A 23334-nucleotide genomic window follows, 5' to 3' on the forward strand; every position below is an offset into this window, starting at 1 on the left:
ATATTATAAAAACTGTAACCCATAAAACAAAAGCTTACTTGCATTTTCTGCTCTTTAAATCCATCCCTGAGATAATGCAAGGAAACTTAGCACTTAATTTATAATAAATATGCATGGAAAAACCAGAACACCTTACCAAACAGGCATATTTACAGTGTCAGCCGGGAGGAAATTATCAGTATATCAAAGGAAATGGTCATGGCTTGGCAGCAAATACAAAAGGTGCTGATGCAAATTTGCATGAAAATTAGTAATTGTTGGGTTTTGGTTTTTTTTTTTATTTTACTGTGGAAAGCCATGACACTGCAGTTGACCACGCCACTACAGCCGTAATTTTGGTATGAAAACAGGAATTGACTGCTAATGTTTTCTAGCTCCCAGGTTGCAAACACCTTTCTACCAGAAAATTTAAGACTCAGAGCTCTTTCTAAAGAACTGGTCTGGACAGAAAGTAAATCCTTTTTTTTAATGGGTAGCAGAATCAAGGTGTCTTTCATGTGTTTTCCAAAAGAAGGAGGTGACTATATGAACACAGAATCAAGAGCCGCTCAGCTACTGGATTCTATCCTTTTTCTCATTTGCTTCCTCCTTCTCTTTCTTACCTTTCCTTTCTTTTATTCCCGCTCCACCTAGGCTTGTCCAAAAAACGAGTCTCTCATTCTTTCCTTTAAAATGTCCCCGTGTCTCATAATCAGCTCCGGAAAGTGGGAAGTAAAGGGATATTTGTGTAGGGTGATATTTTCCAGCATAGCACCGGGTAGAAAAAGCTGCATCAAGAACAAATCTGTGTTTTAAATCAGCTACTATCCCACCGCTGGACAGACCACTGAACATACTGAAAACCCAGAGAGGATGAAGTTCACCACTTTTCTGCCATCTACTTTTCTTCCAAACATTTTCAGCGTCAAAAAGATTGCAAGAGCTTCAAAAAACAATAATAAAGTGATTATTTTATACAACTAAGATAGGAAGCAACTGGAAAGTAAAGGCCTTAAAAATAATAAGCGTCAGAAAAAGAAAGCCCTCAGAATCATAGAATCGTCTGGGTTGGAAGGGACCTTTAAGAGCATCGAGTCCAACCATCAACCCAACACCGCCAAACCCACCACTACCCCATGTCCCTCAACACCACGTCTGCCCGGCTTTCAAATCCCTCCAGGGATGGCGACTCCACCACTGCCCTGGGCAGCCTGTTCCAATGCTTGACAACCCTTTTGGTGAAGAAATTTTGCCTAATATCCATCCTAAACCTCCCCTGGCGCAACTTGAGGCCGTTTCCTCTTGTCTTATCGCCTGTTCCTTGGGAGAAGAGATCAACCCCTCCCTCACTACAACCTCCTTTCAGGGAGCTGTAGCGAGAATGGCCAAATACAGATAGGTTGAAGGGAAGAGAGAAGCAGGTTCACCAGGAGGGGCTTCATAAAGAAATCCACCCTAGTAGGGAGAAAAAGCGTAAATGGAAAAAACACAGACATATGACTCTCCATGGGGGAGATCTTATGGGCGTTCAGCACTGGTGCTCCCAGTCTGTGGGGTTTTCACTTAAAACTGCTGCAGGAGCTCGTGGTATTTCAGCTACCAGTACTAGAGCAGTACACGAATCAGAAGCACTTTCTACATCCCTTTTTGGCACATGATTTAACAACAATTGGCACAGAGGCCGTAAATGCGTATGAATAAGGCGTATTTGAACGCTGGCTTTGCAGCTTCCCACCATCCTGTTGCACTTGCTGGCTTTTAAGTCCTGAATGCTTGACCTTCACTCTGAAGTGACAAAGTAGTGTTTTATGAAGGTGGAAAAGAACCGGTCTGAAGTGGAGAGAAGGCAAAAGTTACTTTCAGTGTATCGGTAAACTAATGGATATTGTGACTGACTTATGAAATTGCTTTTAGCAGGTTCTGCTCATGCAGTATCTTAAAACCTATCAATGCGCTAAATTCAGCCTCGAGTTCCTATTCAAAGCCTAATAAAGCTGTCAGAATAAAATGTTTGCAAAAGAAATTTCCATTGAAAGTTGTCTTCTGCCAGAGTCTTAAAAGTACAATTGTTTTATTCGAGTCCACAGTAGCATAGGAAGTGAATGCAAATTGATTTGTGGGGAAAATATGCCAAGAATGTAATTCCCTTTCTTCAAGTAAATGGATTCCTTTTAATACACGGATAGTTCCAGTGTTATTAATTAAGACAGTGCAGACAGGAGAGAAGCTGATTTTAAAAGTTTTTGAGATGCGCTACACTGTATTAGGTTTGAGGCCAAAGCAAATGATTTCAGCAAAAAGCTTTGAAACAGATCTCGATTTTTCTTCATTCTTTCCTTCTTGTATTTTGGGAAAGAATAAACCAGTCCCAGGAAAGGAGCAACTTTTGGGTTTGCCTTTAAAGCACAGAAATATTTTAAATTTTTTTGGTTAAAAATGACAACTAAAAACCCCAGATGATAACCCAGACAGCATGAAAATAAAGAGGGCCTCTTTTTTTACTGAACTTAAAAGGCACTTTCTTTGCAGTAGTTGTGCTCGTATGAATGCAGTCGGGTGGCAGTCTGAAAAGCATTAAAAACCTCCCCGACGATTTCCATTGAAATGATCCTCCTGAAAGCTCTAGCACAGCCCTCACCACGCTACATATGAGAACATGTATATTTGTTATTCCTATTATTTTTATTATTCAATAAAAGTATCGAGTAAAAACAAGCTTAGTCTAAATGAGCAAAACTGTTTGCTGCGCTCAGAGAAAGAGGGCATCAGGAAATAAAACTGTACCTGACTGAGCACTGCTAAAACATAAGTAAATTATATACTTCAGTCACCGTTACTAGCTCTCACAGTTGCATCCTTAAAACTACAATAGATAGATTTTTTTTCTTACAGCTCTAAAAGCCTAGAATTTAATTTCAACTTTGCCTTAAACATCAAAGTTTACAGCTTCTACTTAAGGGGGAAAGTCTGAAAACATGAAACTAAAGAACCAGAGAAGTTTTAAGAACTTGCAAGTATTCTTTAAAAACCACCTCTCGCATTTCTGAATCCAAACTGATGATCCTGGGGGCTTGAGTCGCAAGTCTTAATTCCTACGTTCAACAAATTTGCGGAGAAAAAAAAACCACAAACCTCTTCTTTGGCCTTATTACAACTGCCAGTCTTTTCTAATTGGGTAGCAGGTGTCACGCCTTCACACTCGGCTGTGCCAGCTGAGCTGGAAACCCATCCACCGGCGCCGAACTCTGGGAGCGCTGAAACCGAGAACCACAGATATGGATGCTCAACGCAACTTCTGCTGATTAAGACCACCTTATTAATTGAGCGATGGGCACAGATACTCAGCTACCAGGAGATGGGATGGGCTGCATGCAATTCGTACGCCCCAAGAACAAGCCAGAAACAGAGAAAGATTCCAGTGTGCTTCTGGCACAGGCACTGGCTCCCGGAGTCTGCCTTTGCGCAGGGCTGCGCTAACAGCAGCTTTATCAGCCCTTTGCTGTTAAACCAAGTAATGCTGATGGCCAGTTAGGAAAATTTATCTCGGTGCAAATTAAGTGGTTGGATTTCTACAGGTGGATTTCCTGTTGCTATTGTGAAAAAAAAAAAAAAAAAATTAAAAACGCAGAGAAAATGCTTGGTTGCTCTTTTTGCCCAAAGAGAGCGTGTATTTTGAGTTTTTGCACGGAAGCAGACTTTTGCAGCTGTCCTTCATGCTGAGCCACACCTGACCCCGTAACATGTTCATCCATCATCTAGAAGGTTGGGATGCTACTTATCATGAAGAGGGCATGGCTAGTTGGCCTAAGAAAGCCTGTCACTGCCATTGCAAAGCCAAATTTTTCCTTGGTGCATCCTAGTATTGCACAAAAAGTGTTCTTTGCCCTGATTTCTCAAAGGCAGAACATTTATTAAAGACTATGCACAAAAAATGACATTCCTGGAGGGACTCTGGAAACTTTTAATGTTTCTGTGAGTCTCTCCAACAAGGATGCTCCAACCCAGCAGCTCCTACCCTGCGTTTTCCCACAGTCCCTGTGCCAGGGCAGCATCCAGACCAGATAAAACCAACATTAAATGGGAGGGATGTCGTCAAAGCTGCTGTCTTCTCCCTGTAGGCCGCTCTCTAATCCTCTTGCCAGAAAATTATCTAGAAAAATGACAAAAAGACACCTACAGTGATATTGTTGGAAACCGATTGTATCTGGTTTCAGAGCTACAGCAGACAGGCTTGCTATATACTGGGAAAGAAAATGAGGTGTCGATGGCTTTGCTACACCCTTGCAGGTCTGCACCTCACGACTGGGTTTCAGAAATCTTCCAATAATACTGATACAAAATGCCCTTGGGTGTAAATTTGAAATGAAGCGCTTTCATTTCCAATGCGCCACTGTTCTACTTCGTTTCTTTCAACTTTGTTTCTAAAAGACTACTCCCGCTATGTCAAGCCAACCTGGAGCTGAATGCATAAGATACGAAAAGATGAGTTTTTTCAGGCCTGGAAGAGATGCAGGTGCTCTCCAGGCCGCTGTTGACAGCGCGGCAGATGGCTTTCTTCTGGGTGGGTATTTCTCAGATGTAGTATAATGGTTATCCATTAATAACGCACCCAATTGAGGCAACGAGAAGAATTGAAACGGCAGATTATAATTAGCCTTGTGCAGCAACCAGGTACCAAAAATGCAGGTCATTATTTCAGTTCATCCAAACGCTTCTCGTCTTAAGAGTAACATATAACTAGCACGTACTTTGTCTGGTCATATAAAAAATTCTTCTGCTTTTCTGTACTGCTAAGCTGCTGCCATGTTGTGTCTTAGAAGCTGTAGTGGTTATATTTGTGGGTGAAGCAAACTGTCTGTATAGAGTAATTTTAAGTGAGAGGTACAATAAGTCAGTCAGTCATTATCCTGGCTTAAGGGCATTGGGGTTTCGACCACTTTATTGCAGAATCTCTTCGGTTTCTCTCCTGCAACAATACAGCTACCGTTTCTCTGTGATTACTTTGTTTATTCCATCTTACAGGGCTGTGTCCTGTTGAAATATTGATCATGAGAACACTAGAGGTAAGAAAAAAAAAAAAAAAAAAGCCTTGCTCTTATACAAGCTCTCCTTATTTCTGGTGGAATTGTTCCTTCCTTTGCAATGCATAGCAAAGTATTCTCAGAAACGCTATTACCAATGGGATTTTTTTCCCCCCCTTAGTCCTTTAAAACCAACACAGAAATACTGGAAGGAAACGGAGAGCAGAGCCAAGAACTGCACTGTTTTACTTAAATCTGCCACTGTTCTAGCTGCTCTACAAAACTGGAGCGGAGCAAGAAAAGACAGCCATCGATCTCACTGGACAATGGATGGGGGGTTCATGGAAAGCAGATTAAAAGGCAAACTTCAACCTTTCCTCAAAATTTGCTCTTTTGCCTCATTCCTTGCCAAGTCCTTGTGCTGCCTCTCTCTATTTTTTGAGAGACATTCTAGTTTAAGTTACTTTTTTTTTTGTTGTTGTTTATACAGATGAGTATTTTCTAGCTTTCTGGCCAGATCAGCAAAAGAATTGGATTTAATTGGCATGGCCATGCATGAAATTATTTCTTTTCAGGCACATAATGTTACCAATTGACATCAACAGAAGAAATTATTAGTTCTAAAGCTGGTGAAATGTAGGAAGTTAAAGCCTTTTCGACTCCGCCATAGCTACAGAAGTACTTTGACATATTTCTGGAGGAAATAACCAGTAAGATTTTAATTTCTGCTTGTGTTGGTAAGAGCAATCTACCTACCAGAAATAAGACATCCTGCCCCGGCAAGGAGATCACGCACAAATTTGGTTTCACATCTCATGCCTTCCAAGAGCTGGTCAAAAGAAAAAGGCAAGGGTGCAAAATCCTCCTACAGACACAGCAGCTCTCGGAGGACTGAAGCCCGAGCTCTGGCCATGGCTGGGTCGTCCAGCCAACTGGCGTGCAAGTTCCCGTGACAATTCTGCACAAAAAGGGAAATCTGCAGCCCCTGAGCTGCCTTTTAGGGGGTTCTGCTGAACGGCTGGAAGTTTTTGTTCAGGCCTCTTCCCCTATTAAATCCAGAGGGCTTAAAGTATCCAGTCTCCCCATAGATCCACTGGGACTAACAAATACCCTGAACCTTTTACATTCAGTAAATGACAGAGCCAGGTTGGGCACCCAAAAATCCTTATTCTGGTTTTGTTATAAGACTCCTATACAAAAAAACGTGCCTTTCCCAGAAAGGACTCGAGCTATTGCAGCCACACAGCTCTCCACATGCAGAATTCAGCTAACAGAAACAAACGCTCTCAAAACTCATTGGGAAATTGATTTGGAGATTAAAGACGTAGCAGGATCTGATTCCAAACAATAGAGATAATGCAATCCGTCTGCACACACATTGAACAAGCCTGAGTAGCCAGGGACCATCCTGCAGCGATCTAGGAGACGCAGAATGAATTGTAACTGGGGGAAGCGCCTTCTTGAGAGCAGCAAAAAAAAAAAAAGTTACTGCAGATTAGTCAAGAATTATCTCTTAATACTGTCAGAGATCAGTTAGTATGCCGGTAAATCTACTTCACATCAAGAAAACAAGTGTCTAGCTTGCTTTTACGAAGGTAGAGAGAGTTTGTATTACTCCTGGTAACACGATAGTCAAGTAAGGCCAAGTTGCTGGGCCCTTGCTACCGAGCAGTGAACGTTTAAAAGTGGGATATTTGGATAAGTGTCCAAACAGCAGAGCTTCTTTGTGACGGCAAAGGGGGAAACAGAAGTTTCCTAAAAGAGCCGCTTCCTCAAGGGCTCTGCTGCGTGTCCTGCCGCTTTGCGGGACCACAAATACAATCGGGGGCTGGGGCGTTCACCAATTAATGGTGTCAACTTGGCCTGCGCTTGAGTGGCGTAAGGGAACAAACCCGCTGTCGCTGTTACAGAAAGGAGAGTGACTTCGATGAGAATTAAGCAGTAAGCTGCACCCAAATAACATGAAAAGAGACCCGACACCTCTGACACAGTTCCACTTTGCAGATGAAAACCCGCTAATTGCAATCACTAGCAGGCTACAGGTCATGAAAACACGAGTTTGGGGTTTTTTTATAAATGAAGCTGAAATGCAACCGCAAGTACAAATTCAAAGCTGCTGCATCCTCACACATCGGGAGGTTCTGAGCTTCCTCAAATATATTATCTGCACAACATCCTTAATACCTACAAGAATATTAATGACCTTTCATATTTTGCTCCGAGTTCCAAATTTCTGTATTTAATTTCTTCTAAGCAAAATCTGTGGAAGATGCTGTAATGACTCGCCTGACAATCATATTTTGATGTGGCTGAAAAAAAACACTGGGCACGTGCACGAGCCGAGAGCGATGCAGCGTTATGGATGGTAGCTAAGGACTTGCTAATGGCCACAGATGGAAACTTTTGGCCACTGCTCATGGCAGTTGCCTTTTCAGTGAGATCTGAGGTACTAGGTCATGGATGGGGCTGGAGATTTTTTATTTTTTTTTTTTAAAGTAAACTATACAGCCATTACAATCCCATCAGGGAATATCAGGCAGAATTCACACGATTAGAGCAGCAATTTTATGTACTGTCAGGAATCATGCTAAGTTTATGCCAAACAGCTTTTATGCTCTTATAAGAATGAATTAGGAATTAAACTCTTTATTCTTAACACTGGTGATGGGCGTTCATTAATATGACTAACATTGATAAGATAAAATGTACAGATAGTCTAAATAGCAAGGATTAGACAAATGGGGGGGGGGGGAGCAGGGAGAAAAAAGAGGTTAAATAGATATTTAAAGAAAAGCCAAATGCCTATATCATACAAGGGCCTTGCAGTAATTCTGATTCATTTGGCCAAAATATTAGCTTTGAGTGCCAAATGGGGTTGATCAGCTTGGCTTATAGCCTAAGGTGGCATCCATGGACAGATGACAGGGGACTGATATTTTGTTCGAGAAAAGCTTATTTAAATGTGTCCGTGGCTCCTGCTCCTTATTTTGCAGAGTCTGTGGGGCAGTAAAGTGGAAAAGGACTTTGGAAAGTCATGTTCATTCCAGGGCGCTGGAAAGTGGTTTGCAGCCTTTGGGGCTTGGCAGCTTTTGGAAGGGATGCTCTGTGGATCCTTCTGGATGAGATACCCATTACCAGCAAGCACAGGAGACGCGATTCAGTGAGCCCGAGTGTCCCCTTCAGTCCCACATACCTACCACGAGTTACTGTCTTCCAGCAATAAATGGAAAGGAAAATCATCCCATGGCTACAGCTCTATATGGGGCAAACAAAACAAGCAACTTAGGACCCTTATCGACCTGGCCTCTTTATAACCCATGTCTTTCCCAGACCCCATCTTTGACTGTACTCATTCCCCTGCCGCGAGGTCACAGCTCCGTGATGGAGAGACTGGCCCGGGGAGGACCTGGAAGAAGAGGCCAGCTTTGTCCTCTTGGTTGTCCCTCCTCTGATCTCCCTCCTGCTTCACTCACTGGCTGAGGGCCGCAAATGTACTCCAGACAGCAAGAGGTGACCTTGAAAACATTCGCTTCTTCTTAACCTGCTTAAAACCGAGTTATCATTGCATACACCGCTCTTTCACGATGACCGCGCTTAACAGCATAATCCAACCTTTCCGTGCCATATTTCATTCCTTTTTACTGTAAGCCATTTGCAACCAGGGTCACCGTTCCCTGTGTGTTTGCTAAAAGCAAGAAAGCCTGGGGATTTAAAAAGGAGGGGCGGGGGGGAAGAAAGGTCATTCAGGTGGGGGAAAGACATACATCTTGTAAATCAATTACAGATCTTTCATGCTGTAGCTCAGTCAGCTTAGCGAGGTTCTCGCTCTCAACCTTTCTCACCCGAGATTTTCTCACCGAGAGAAAGTTAGTTAGTGCTTTGGAAGCTGTGCATAAAGAGGTCTTACACTAGCTGCAAATCAGCTTTATTGATCCACATGTCCTGAAAAACTTACAATAATTGAAAAAAAAAAAAAAAAAACAAAACAAACCCTAAAGTTAGAATGGAAGTTGAATATCTTGTCATGACCTATACTGAGAAATCTTCTGCTTAAAGGTAAAGCTTCAAATTAAGCAGTTTTCCAGGAAATTTGCTATGATTAACTATCTGCATGACCCCGGCTAAGACCAAGTCCTGAACAGAGATTCAAGTTGATAGAACACCAAGATATAACTCTAGTAACTTAATCGCATTTCTTATTTTTGTTCTTATTGGTGTATTTGGGGATGCTGAGCACGCCAGCCACCAAGCCCCTCCTTGTCTATGGTCAGAGCTGGGAAAATTCATTACATCTGTGATGCATCCCCCTTTTCGCGTGGAGCTTGGGGAATGTCAATTGGATACCCAGCAGCACAGCCCTCTGCACTTCTGAACGCTGCACGCCATCGTTATGCAGCAAAGCAATTTTAAAAATCAATGGCACGGCACAGAAGGAATGGCAAAGTTTTGAACGAATAGCATACGAAATGCAGAGATACTGAAGCTGAGTACTGATCACTGCAATTCAGTCCCTGCATGATTTCTAAAGACAATAATTCCAGTCTTGGGGCTTCTTCGTTTCTAAAATCCATCTCAAGGAACACTCTAGGGTAACCTAGGTGGTTTGCTGTAGGAGGAGTAATACAACTCAAGTTTCTACAACGTCTTATAAATGACCGTAGGAAAAAATGACCATTTAAATATGAACGACCATTTCTGCCATGGTGGTTGTTGAGGTAACATGTGGGTACGGTAGGAACGCGGGAAGGAGTCCAGCCTTTCCTTCACATGCCCCAGAGCTTGCAACGTGCTGGATACTGGGAAGGAGGAAATTTCAGCCCTCTCCCCCAAAGAAATCTGTCCAGTAGTACATACAGATGTAGTCCCACCCACCCGATGCCATTATTTAAAGCCTGTTCTTCTTTCTTTCCTGTCCTCTGCGAGAGAAGGAAAGGCGAGATGGCAATCTCTGTTGGATGGAGAGAGAACTGAGGCGCAGCGGCTGCCTTAACGTTCTCCTGCGGCCACAACAGGAGTGGATCCGTAAAGCATAGCAGTTGGCGCTGAAGACTCAGCATCCTCACTATGTTTTACCTGTTTTTACTTTGGCCTGGCTCTGGTCTGGTGCTGTGCACTGAACACTAGAGTGTGTGATGGGCACGTGTTGGATGCAGCCGAGTTACATCCCAAAGGAAACCAATTTCGCACGGCGAAACCACTCCACAACACGCAAGTGCAGTAAAATGAGGACGAACGGAGATTTACCTTTGAAAGTGCATTCCCGGTCCAAACTACACCACTAGCACATCTGCACACAGAAGGAACAGCCGGTCTGCATCCGAGATCTGCAGATTCTGAACTGAACTGCCGTGCCTCAAGCCCAGTCAAATACCCAAAAATCCAGCCTTGCTTTCCATGGCTGGTGTTTGTACAAGCACCACTTTTCAGCAGGTCTGTAACTCAGACAGAAAGATTTCTTTCGAATTAAAAGCCGCGTCCAAGGTATCAGCTGTGAACGTTTTAGAAAAATACTAGAAGTCACACATTTCATCAAAATGAGCTTATAATAATATACTTCACTTTTTCCTGTGTCTTTTTATCTTTTGTCTTAATTTGTTCGTCTGTTTGCCTTTGCACAGCGCAGTAATAACTTGTCTTCATGTCTGGCTCATACAAAGACATTTCGATAAGCTGTTAGCACCACAACACGATTAAGAGAAATAAATGGCTCTAAAAAAAATAATTCCTGATCTATAAAAATCCCTTCTTTTTTAAACCGTGAATTCTGTTTACCAGTAACAAATTTTCAGGGTTTTTTTGATTTCTCTAGTTAGGGCAAGAAGCCTAACAAGTTAGGTGAAGCCTACCAATAAAGAGAATCTACAGAGTTTAATAAAATTAGTAAGCAAGAAGTAGACATCAAACTATATGATTACATTGTCACGTATCTCCCTCTGCCTTCATTTCTGCAGCACCGACCAGACGAGCGTGCTTTGCTCCTGAAGGTAGGCGCAATTAATCAGTGCAGTCAGAGTACAATTAAATTAACATTTTACAAATCCTCCTGCTAACCTATTTAACTTAATAATCCTGCGAAACTTCCAGAGGAGCAGATACCCAACGTACTCGTGGCGTGTTCAACACCGCCATGCACAATACCATAAATGCTGGATCCGCACAAACCACGCAACAGCAATTCCAACAGACCAGGGATAATTTACATCCACAGAGAATCCGGTTCAATTATCCTGACCAAGAATAATTTGCAGTCAGGAGCACAGAAATTCCCAGGCTGGAACGGAGCCAAATGACTGGCTTGTAGCCGTTATTAGCAGAGGAGACTTTTAAAGGGAGTTAGGTGAAACACTGCGGGGAGGCAGGCGAAAAAATCTGCTGCTGACAATAAGTTTCATGCCAATCCTAGAAGAGGGAGGTTGCTCTAAGGGCCGTGGAAGGGGGTTCCCCCTCACCCTTTAATTATAAGAACCCTAGCTATTTTAATTATCCAGCAAAGCATGCTTTCGGTAATGCTGCTTCTGGCTTCAGTCATGTCATTTGGTGGTTCCACAGGCTCAGTATAAAATGCATAAAAGAGTAAACTCTTTTCCTCTCAGGGTTTCTTGCCTTTCAGTTTCACTGAATTTCCTCCCCTTCTTGTGCTCAGACACCAAGGATGGAAACCCGTGTGTTCAGACCGTGCCCCATAGAGCAGCCTTTACAGACACACTCACACCCTCTGTCCCCTCCGAGAACAAAGGTGCTTTCCAGACGCTCTTCAGAGAAGAGGCTTGCTTACCTCAGCCTTTATTCGTCTTGCTCTCCTCAGCCCTTTCTAGCTCTGCAATATCTTTTTAACCAATACCACACAGGGCTCCCATCCAAGCTACATCACTGATTTCAGATGTTTGGTGAGATTGGCCCTGAAGGTCTCCCTCTCAGCCCTTTCTTACCCTGATGTCTTGCTTTTCTTTTTTGTTTTGTTTCTTTTTTCATAACCACACCAAGCAGAGACTTTCACTGCAGCACCTACACTAACAGTTTGTTCCTGTTACTGAAACAGTAAAACCCTTAAATCCTACAGATTGTTAAAGTTTTGCTGCAGCTGACTCTTCATTCCCGCACGCCCCCAGGTGTCCCAGAGTGTTTAGATGTCTCTGACATCCCACCAGTCTTCTCTCAGTGTGGCTCTCCTAAAAAAGAAGGAAAAACTACTTTGCTCACTTGGACATTTTGCTAGCTCAGAGCTTACCTTTCCAATTATCATTATTTATTAATACTTTTCTTAGTGTTTTTTGGGAGGATTACCAAGAAATGGATTAAAACACAAATCCCTTGGTATAGAACATCGCAGTGCCTCTGTAATCCTTTTGCCATGATGAGAATGAGCTGGCTATTCTTATCCCTTTCTTTAGGTCCTTGCCTGTGGCATTTCTCCCAGGAGAAGTGGCCAGCAGACTTGCACAGCTTCGGAGCCAGTGTCCCTTTTTGCCCTCGCTCTGTTCCTGTCCCCTTTCCTCTCCAGGCAAAGGATGGTGTAGGGCTCCAGAAGATAATGCACAGGGCTCCTCTGTGCTTCTGCAGCTTATATTTCCTTTACATCCATAGCCGGGAAAAGGACAGCCCTCACCTCGCTACCGCAGCGGGAGCTACCAGAGAGTCACAGTTATTTCCCTGCATTTTTCCAGTCCTGTATGAAAGGAGAAAAACCACCTCCTACAGATTCTTCTTTAGACTTGCATGGAGCTGCTAAGGAGAGGAATTGCTGCACGAACAGAAGCCACATCTGGCATCCAAAGTCTTTGGACTCAGAAGAGCTGGAGAGACAGGAAGTGCTCTGGGGGAAAATATTAATTTATCTAGATATTTGGGCTTATTTTTCGTGTCCTTTCCTGGGCACTCAGGAAACCATGGTTGGTGATGGGGGTACTGAGGCAGATTAATCTTTGATTTCGGCCAGCGGACACATGTTGGTATCACATTGTGCTCTGTTTCCCTACGTGATAAATTCTGAACAGACATGTTCAGAACACGTTTTCAACATTTCTTAGCAAGCCAATGGAACGCCAGGAATTTCTAGGAAACACCACCACAGCTTCCTTTTCCCCACAATACTGTCTTGAGACTAATTATTGCTGCCTATTAGCATCAAGAACTCTGTTTTTATTTTCTTAATTAACAAAGAAACATAGATCAGATCAGCCAGTTCTAGGGGACAAGCCTTTTTTGTTGTTGTTGTTTTAAATGAACTATATCCTGCTCCATTAAAACTGTCTTTTCCTAATGCAGACTGTAAAATATTCATTTCTTAATAGCAGATTCAGCTCTCTTCAAACCCAATATAGTGTTATGCAGATGAGTTCCCTTTTTTTGCAGACATCACGGAAAGGAATTCCAATGCTATATGGTAAAAACTTCAGAATTTTTGAAATATGAGAATATGATAATTGTAGTTTAACATGCTAATGGAACTGGGAAGAATTGAAGTAATTTGCCCATATATTACTAAACTCTCTGTGGCAGGGTAATATGGGAGTTTGGACATCATTATTAATTGGAAACACTGCCTGGAATTTATTGGACATAACCATTAAGTGGAAACATTGCTTGACATAATAATAAACTCCCAAAAATAGGTTTACTTTCCCAAATTGTTTCTTAAAAACCATTTCAAACACCAAAAAAATGCATCTGAAAATACCATTAATCAAAAGCACAGGTTTTATTTGGTGGTGTGAATCTTTCAAGGTGAAAAAGGTGGAAATTAGGCTCAAAGCATCACCACTAACTGCTGAATTCACTGTATGTACTCACACGTTATTAGGCAGACGTTTAGACAAGAGGGAGATGTCTTTCACAATGATTTCATCTATCCCTAACACTTTGTGTCCAGGGTCCCACAGAAAGTCCATCACCATGAATCCAAGTGCCTAATCCCTCCGCATTACGCCATCCAGAGCTTCTCAATTTATTAAGTGCCGGTGCTTTAAGGGATGATTTTTAAACCGGTTTTGCTAAACCGGTGCAAGACTCTATAGCGATAACCTCCTATTAGCTTAAACCAGACATTTTATTTGGGTTCTGTTGATTGGGAAGAGGCTGAAGTAAAATGCCGCTGGCCACTCCTCAAATGGAATCAGTCTGCCTGCAAGAAGGCCACTGGTGGGTTTGCCAAACCGATGCAGTTTTCCCCGTGCATACGCAAAACCCCAGCTTGCGAGCGGCTCCTCTTGGCTCAGAGTTTTTCCCTCAATCCCCATCCACTTCTTCACCACGTGCTAAACGAGGACCAGCAGCCTGGAGCCACAGGCAGCTTTCCCAGCTCCAAACCCCTCCACCGCTTGCCACAGCCACTTATTCCTCATGGACCATTGCCCCCAGATACACAGAACTTACACCCTGAAGGGGCACAGTCAGCATCTTTCTGCCCTTCTGTATAACACCGCTTTGTCCGTACCCTCCTACCCACCTGCTGAGCCCAGACCTGTCATTTCCAGCCTGGATGGTCAGTCAAATGGGTCCTGTTCTGCTCCTCTTGATACCCTCAGCTGAGCTGCGTCCAGACCGTCACGACAGAAGAACAGCTCCAGAGAGAAAGTATTATTCTCCGAACGCTTAGCTCAACTCTACCTTCCGTTTCGGGTAATAAACCTAGGAAGCCATAGACAGTCAGAAAATTGCTTTCTTCCTTCTCCTCCTCACTTACTTTGAGATTCACCATTAAACAAATCATCTTCAGCTTTAGATCAGGAGATGGGAAAATAAATACCCTTCACACCATATTATATCTACACCAGTATAGTACCAAATAAATTCCCTATTACCATGAAAGAACTGAAATAAAGGGAGTGGAACAAACAGCTCTGTAATACCCGAATTGCACATGCACGTATAAGATCGCCAGAATTTTATGAAAGGAAGCCCTCGGCATGTTGCCCTTGGAGTACTTCTAGGAAGCAATCTCTAACACTAGCTCCATGAGCCCACCAGCTTTGTTTGAAAAGCCTGCCTTGCCTGGCATTTTTTTTTTCCCCAAGCTGTCGTTGCCTTTACTCACTAGATGATGGCACATTGCAGGGAATCATAGGCTCAGCCCGGTATTGATCGAGTCAGCACTGATATAGCAGAAATATCCGTGAAGCAAGCACAAAACCTGCGCTTAGGACTGCAGCCTGCGGGGCAGGCTGCCCACCACGGCAGAGGTGAAAGAAGGAAGCCGGGTGGACGCCGAAGAATTGGATGCTCTTCTCCTTTTTTTCCACAGCAGGGGCACAGCAGCGATATTTTCCCCAGGCTTCCTAAATTCCGTAAAGAGTTCTGCTCGTTCCAAGCGCATCGCTATTTACAGCATCTCCTACTGTTCTGCTTCTCATGGCATGGGAAGACAATTCAGCCTCCACCATTTGGAACATGACGGGTTGATTGTTTCCAACTTTTTTTTTTTCCCTCCACTCAAGAAAAAGACAGAGAAAACCAAGTATCCATGACCCAGGGCTGGTTCTAACTAATACAATTACCAGAAAATTGTTTGGACGCATACAAAAAAAAGAAATATGTAGAAATATTCCATTCCAAGATCAAATTTAGAAGATTATTGGTGGCTCCCCCCCACAACCCAAGTCAAAGCAATATAAATCAAAGATGCATGAAGAATATTTTTTATTTTTTTAATCTTGTTTCCCTTTTGTATTTTCAGTGGATCAATATGTTTAGGGTTTAGGCTTTTAATTCCTATTTAAGATGGCTTTATTATTTCAGAATGTTTTACAGAATCTCATCTCCTCCAGGACAAAAAAATACGTCTCTGCCAGCTCTGGCTCCAAGGCCAAATCCAGGTACTTTTTCACTTGGTGCTACCATAGGAGAATCCTGCAGAGAAGAAGCCATGCACATGGGCACACGGAGCAAGGAGATGACTCTGCCACAACCTCACCACCCCTGAGACAGAAAGCCTGACGGATGAGAGACACACAACCACCTCGGTGAGGCTGAGTTATTTGTGCTGCCTTCATGAACTCACCACTCGACCACTTGGCAGAGCACCCAAGGTTCACACCATCAGCTGTAGCGGACAGAAATACACACAAGTCCTAAAACGGGACTCTAGCCTGGGCAATAGCATAAAGGAGAGAGCAGGGACACATCATCACAGGCACGCAGAGACATCTGGATCCACAACTGGAAGTACTGAGACACCAAGCGATCAGGACAAACCAACCCAAGCTAGGGATTTTGTAGAGCTCAGGTACAGGGAAGGGAGACGCGGCTCCCAGCCTTCCCCATGGACACTCTGAACAGGTGAGCCCGCACACGAACTGCACTGATTTATTGCCACAGATGGGTATTAGCATTGTAGTTTCTGCATCATGCTTATAGTGACATGGAGATCTTCTTCAGTAAAGGATTTCTAGAGGAAATAACCCATTCTGAAGTCCCAGTCTTTCCTAGCAGCTCCTAAAGCATGGAACAAAATTAATCAAGGCAATAGTAATTTCTCCCCTTCTCCTGCCTGAGGTGGAGCAGCCCAAGGAGAGGATGGAGCAGAGCCCTGGATGGAGAAGGAGCTCTCCCAAAGGGAGGATATTCCCACCGTACCTCGTAGGGCTCTCTGAGGTGCGTTCCTCAATTAGCAAACTCTTGGGCCATTAGAAAAAAGCACCGAGATCCAGACACAATTCAGATTTATGGCCAGTTAGCCAAAGAATGTGGCTACGTGACTCAGGGCAGAAAACAAATACAGATACTACGAGTGGTTAAGAAGGGAAAGCCAACATACAAACATACCCAATGCTTCTGTAATCAAAGGAGGTTTCAGGGTTTGGGTTTGTTTTGTTTTTAAATGAAAGCTGGATTATCTCCCCGCTACAAGGGAGAAGTGTTTACAGTGCTATTGTACACAGGTTCCTCCTTATTCACAGAAGCCACAGCAAAGACTATCTGCATTTCTCCTGTGACACTTTGCTAAATTACAGTTGTATCTCTGGAAACTTACATAGTTTTCCTGCACCTTTACAATCAATGCACAGAAAAAGAATGCCATAACCCAAATTACAGCCACTCAGGAGGGAGAAAATAAAAGACATGAGAAAGCAGGAAATCCAGGACTGGCTCAGGAAAAACAGACATGACTATAAGCTCCCAAAAAATGAGTGCTACCTTCTTACTCCCAGGTAAGAAAGGTGCACGTAAAGAGACCAAATACTATGTTTTAATACACCACCAGGAATCATCGCAGGTAAATGTGCAACCTCACAGGCACCTGGGTAACACTCTATAGTTTTCTGATACCCAAGTTAGTGTCCAGCCAGAGATGGAGAGGTGCAACAGTGACCTCCTAAAGAAAAAAATGTCACCCATTTGACCCAAGTATTTGGGGTTTTATTTTTAAATGTCGCAGTACCTGTACATTGTACATATATTAGCACACAGAGACTCTCCCGTGCCTAAGCATGCAACTCCCACCTCATCTCCTGCTTCTCATCACTGGAATGCCTGTGATAATTTAATAAGAAATTGAATCAACGCAAATTATAATGAGAATTTTTCCCTACCATTCTGACGGTCCTATTGCTTATACACAAGTTATTTCAAGTATGCTCACAAACGGAGCTGCAATGCTTTTCTCACATATCAGATATCTGATGAAGATATTGCTTCCTGTCCCTCAGGATCCTGATCAGCAGTTTCTTTCAACTTGAAGAGCTGCAGAAGACGTTTGGGAGCTCACAGGATCAAAAATTGGTCTCGGTGTATATTATATGATGGGAGCGGCAGCTTCCACAAGTTCGACTCAAATCACTCTTTCTCTCCTGCTTTGCCCGCACTGTCTTTAATCTGTATACAATGGGACCAGAAATGACCATTGACCATGACAACGACGCTGGCAGCTCCCTCCTTTCTTTCCAGGGTTTTCCCAAAGGCTAGAAGACACATGCGATCACTGAAGGAAGGTGAGGTGTTTTTTTAAGACCACAGGATAAAAAAAACCCAACCAACAAACAAAAAACCCACCACCCAAACAACTAGAAGAAATCTCTGAAAATTAGGAAAAACAAGAACACCTGAGTGCAAAGAACCAAGTCTGAAGACCAGCTGACCCTGCTGCTGTGATCGTCCGTCCCTTTCTTTCGATTCCAGCAATTGTCAGTGCCTTCTCAGGCTGAGGTGAACTACAGTCTCCTCCCAGCCTGCAGGAAGGCTCCGTGCCTCCGGATTTGCTCCCAGGACAGGCAGATAGCCGGACTTTCCTTTTCCCTTCAGGTGTCTCCTCCACTGCATGCATCCATCTGCCTCCCTGATTATCCTCCCAGATGCTCACCAGACACACCAGGAGGATCTCCAAAGCCCAACATGCTCAGATTCTTGGGGAATATGTTTTTTTTTCCCCCATGCTCCTTTTTGGGAGGCTTCAGCCATGATCAGGGAGCACCGGTCAGGTCAGGATATACATGCAGCGTTTTCTCTAGTGCACCTTCTTTTCAACTGGGAACAAACCGGTTCAACCAGGTGATGGGCATCCCCCCTCCTTCTGCCCCAACAAAGGCACAAATGAACTCGGTTTCCTCCACATTTCTTTTCCCCAGTGTATTTTGCAGCTCCTCAACACCTGGCTAGATGGTGAGTGGCAGCTTTTATGAGCGATCCTAGACCAAGGTCTTTTTCTGTCCCCTTACAACACCCCACGTCTCCTTTGGCCTCCCTGGCTCCCCCTCTCCATCCTGGTGCTGCACCTTATGCACAGGTTCTGGTTATTCTGGATGTTTCTGTGTAGTCCCTCGGATGGTGGGAACACAACCCTCAGAAGGGTCATTATCTCATATTTTAAACCATACCCACAACGCTTCTGGACACCTTCTAACCCTCAGCAAAGATACACCTGCCTGAAGCAGACTTCCTTTGTAAAAATGTGTTCTGTGTCTCAAAAATAACAATTTCTCTTTCATCATAAGAGGAAAGAAAGAACGAGCTGATCAAGCCAATTCTTTTCAAAGGTTTTTTTTTTTCCTTTGTTTTTGCAGTGATGCTACCATGAAAATCTCCTACTTCCACTCAACAAGATGCAAGAAAAGCAAGCACAATTGAATTTGCTTACTTTCCACTTAGAGTGAGACTCTGCTGTGGAGTCAGCAGGTTCTTGCAGCAAAGATCACTTGGCCTGAATGTATTTAAAGACAGGTGCAAAAAAAGAATATTTTGAATTGTTCTAAATACAGTGCTCTACATGGGAAGAAAACATTTCACATTAAATACTATTACACAAGAAAGAAATGAAAAGGTGGAAAATAACAAAAAAAATGTTTTTTAGATGTTATAACCTCTGTATCACCCTCAGGCAACGCAACAAAACCACACAAAATACATACGATGGTAGGAAAGCCTGGAGAAGAGGAGAGGGGATCTCATCAATGCTTATCAATATTTACAGGGTGGGTGGCAGGAGGATGGGGCCAGACTGTTCCCAGGGGTCCCCAGCGACAGGACAAGGGGCAATGGGCACAGACTGGAACGCGGGAAATTCCATCTCAACATGAGGAAAAACTTCTTTCCTTTGAGGGTGCCAAAGCACTGGAAGAGGCTGCCCAGAGAGGCTGTGGAGTCTCCTGCTCTGGAGACATTCTAAAACCGCCTGGACGCGTTCCTGTCCCACCTACTCTGGGTGACCCTGCTCTGGCAGGGGGTTTGATGAGATGATCTCCAGAGGTCCCTTCCAACTCCTGCCAGTCTGGGATTCTGTTAGGAAATATAGTTTCTCCTGAGGACAAAAGCTCTCCCCCATGGACACCAGCAGGGATGTCTCACTGTACCCAAAGTCAAACCCACCCTACAATGAATGCACACGGCTAAGCTGCTCAGGCAGGCTGGCCCACAGGGGAGCTTCTGCCACCTTCAGCAGTTCCCCCATGGCAGTCCTCGTTGGAAAAAGCACTTTGTGCATGGGCTATGCAATGTTTCACTTCAATGGCACATTTGTTTCAAAAACCCTGGCTTTGACTGCCTGTAGATTGTTCTGCTGACACTTCCCTCGTTCTGCTCCTAAGAGCGTGCATCTTTCAAATGGGGAATGGCCAAAATAGGAGCAGGGGGAGAAATATCAAAAAGTAAACCTTCGATCTCATCTGAGCCACAAAACACAAGCTGTTGATGGAGGCAATCGTTCAAAGGGGATTGAAACCCAAGTCTCCAGATAAACTACACATGCAAATACACGTGTTAAGTGCAAATACATGGTGTAAAAAGCCCCGAGCAAATGTGCAGCACTTCCACTGCATCCGCAATTGCGAAGACATTTGAACCACTCGTAGCAAAGCCTGCCCTTTGCCTCCACCTCCCACCCAGGCGGACCCAGAGCTCCCCCCTTGGCAGCTCTGTGGGTACGTTCAATGTCTAAAGCCAAATTTCCCTGCTCCCAGCACTCTAAAGGTTAAACCCCAGGCCAAGTGTCTTACTTTCTAAACACACTTCACTCAAGTTAGCAACCTTTCACAACAAATAAGGCAACAAAGGGTTCAACCGTCAGTCATGTCATGTGCTGTTAGAAAATGTGTCAGTACGGAGGAATGAACCAGCAGGTGAGTCTGTTGTAACACAGCACTCGAGAGGGAAAACGTCCTGTGATTGAAAGGACACAAAGGAAATGGTTAGTGACCACAGTGTTCCAGCAAGGAAACCTCTTATTGTCAACCACAGCTTTCCAAATTACAAAGCAAGGACGCAGGTCAGCTGCACGTGAACTGCCCTAATTACCTGACTACAATGAACCTCTGGGCAGCAGAGGATGGCAGCTATCGCCTGTCACTCAAGTGCACCTCATCTGCCACCAAGACCACAGGGTGCAGGTGCACTTATAGCTCCGGTACTCACCGGATACTGTACCTTCCTCCTCCTCCTCCCTGGCTACCAAGGTCTTGGATACAGCCTGGCCTACGTTGTTCTTAGCTGGACAACCAACCATTCCTTTTTTTCAGATACAACAAGTTTTCAATTATTTTGATCAGAATCTCAGATAACCATCTCCAGAAAAGAAATGGTTAACTACCTGCTGGAGGAGAGCACGTCCTCCATGGTTAGACCTGACATTGGGAAGCATTTCTTTCAGAGAGCATGGCCAAACCCTGCAACAAGCTTCCTAGAGAGGCTGTCGATGCCTCAAGCCTGTCAGCGCTCAAGAGGCATTTGGACAATGCCCTTAATAATATCCTTTAACTTTTGGTCAGCCTGAAGAGGTCAGACATTTGGACTAGATGATCAGTGTACGTCCCTTACAACTGAAATATCCTATCCTAGTCTCCCTTTTCCATCTCCTCTGCACCCCACCGGACGAAAAGCCTTCACAAAGTAGACATCAAGAGATACAGCTAACATTAAGGAACCACCTATAATAGCAGAAACCCATAAAGACACCACTACCTTTCCAATAGACAGGAAAGCCGTAGGAACAGATGGACTGGAAAACAACATGGGTTTTCCTAAGAGAGTAGCAGTATCTCATGATATTCAAACAGAAATACATTGCCTGCTCCCCTTTTTTCAAATTACAGGACCATTAGCCATGCCACGAAGGACTCCGGAAAATTAAGTACAGAAAGCTTCCAGAATTACACAGAATCCTAATGCCTAGGCCAGCACTCTGTCTATCTGAAGATGAAACAAGAAGAGGCAGTGAAGATCAAATAGCTGCCTGCAGAGCCTGGTATAAATTTCAGCCTTTTTGCTGATACGGTCCCATGAGAACAAAAAGCTAAAGAGGAAAAATTTGAAGCACAGAGTCTGGCAAGGAAGGACGAGGAGAAATGCTTTTGTTTGGAGCCTCAGCCTCTTCTTTCTCTGCACAAGACTTCAAAGTATATGTCTGTAAGACACTAGGTAGAGTTGTGGAGGGATATTCAAGCTGTCTCTGTTAAGTTAGCTCAGATAATGGAAGCAACGCTGCCAGGTTACCATGGCATTCCTCCCAGGCTAATATTCACTGTTTCTCAGCAAGGCTACGTGACACAAACAAAATGCCACCTCAACAGGGTGGAAATTCCCCAAGCATCAACTAATTCAGAATTCACTCAGGTCTGGCTACTCAGTTCTGCATTGTACAAACGCTCTCCATGGGATGACTCCAAAGGGGCAGCAGCAGGTACCAACACTGTGTCTGAGAAGATGAGCCCCAATCTCGCCTCTGCTCTGCAAACCTGCCCAGGAAGCTGCAGCAGGTTCACATCATCAAATCCAAACACCTGTTTTCCAGGAGTAACACAGGAAACTGATCCCTCTGCTCATTTCTCTGTAGGTGACCCAAGCCCATCTCAAAGCTCAGACCTCCAGAGCAGAAAAGAGGAATGGGAATTCTGGCTGCTCTTGCTTTTTTGGGGAGCAGATGAACTCTTCTTTGGGTTCGTTCAGAAGAGAAACGCCATGAAAGTGCACATTACAGACCTTGCTCAGTGTGTGGCCATGTCCTCATCTCTGCTCCAGCTGCTCCACATCACTCCACAATGTGCTTAAGCACTGTCTTAAACACTATTGAATTATAGAATCAGAGCATATCTCAGATTGGAAGGACCCATAAGGATCCAACTCCCTGCTCCTCCTAGGACTACCTAAAACTAAACCATCCTCCAGAGGGTCCTTAAACTCTGACAGCCTTGGTGCCATGACAGCTTCCCTACGGAGCCTGTTCCAGTGACCGACCAGCCTCTCAGTGAGGAGCCTTTTCCTAATGCCCAATCTGAACTTCCCCTGACACAACTTCATTCCATGTCCTCGTGTCTTATTGCTGGTCAGAGAGAGGACACCAGCACCTCCCCCTCAAGAAAGTTGTAGACTGCAATGAGGTGACCCCTCAGCCTTCTCTTCTCCAAGATGAGCAAACCAAGTGACTTCAGCTGCTCCTCATAAGTCTTGCCCTCGAGACCCTTCACCATCTTAGTCGCCCTCCTCTGGACACACTCTAATAGTTTGATGTCCTGCTTATATTGAGGTGCCCAAAACTGCACACAGAACTCTGTGCGGGGCCACACCAGTGCGGTGTCAAGTGGGACAATCACCTCCCTCGACCAGCTGTCTGTGTCGTGCTTGATGCACCCCAGGACGCGGCCGGCCCTTTTAGCTGCCAGGGCACACCATTGACTCCTATTCAGAGTAACGAGTCACTCTCCCCAAAGCAGGCACCTCCAAATGCCCAAACCTGCCAGCAGGGTGGGACCTGTTCCTATTCTGGAATGCACTCTGCAAGGCGAGAAGACCTGCAGGATAATCAGTGTATGTTCTCTAAAGGTAGGGTTGGCCTTTTATATTTGCCCTCACCCTGTGCTCTCGGGATATCAAAAGTGGTGCATGCCGGCAAAGAAAATACTCTCAGCAGCAAAAC

The sequence above is a fragment of the Rissa tridactyla genome, chromosome 4, assembly GCF_028500815.1.
Source record: "Rissa tridactyla isolate bRisTri1 chromosome 4, bRisTri1.patW.cur.20221130, whole genome shotgun sequence".
Lineage (NCBI taxonomy): Eukaryota > Metazoa > Chordata > Aves > Charadriiformes > Laridae > Rissa > Rissa tridactyla.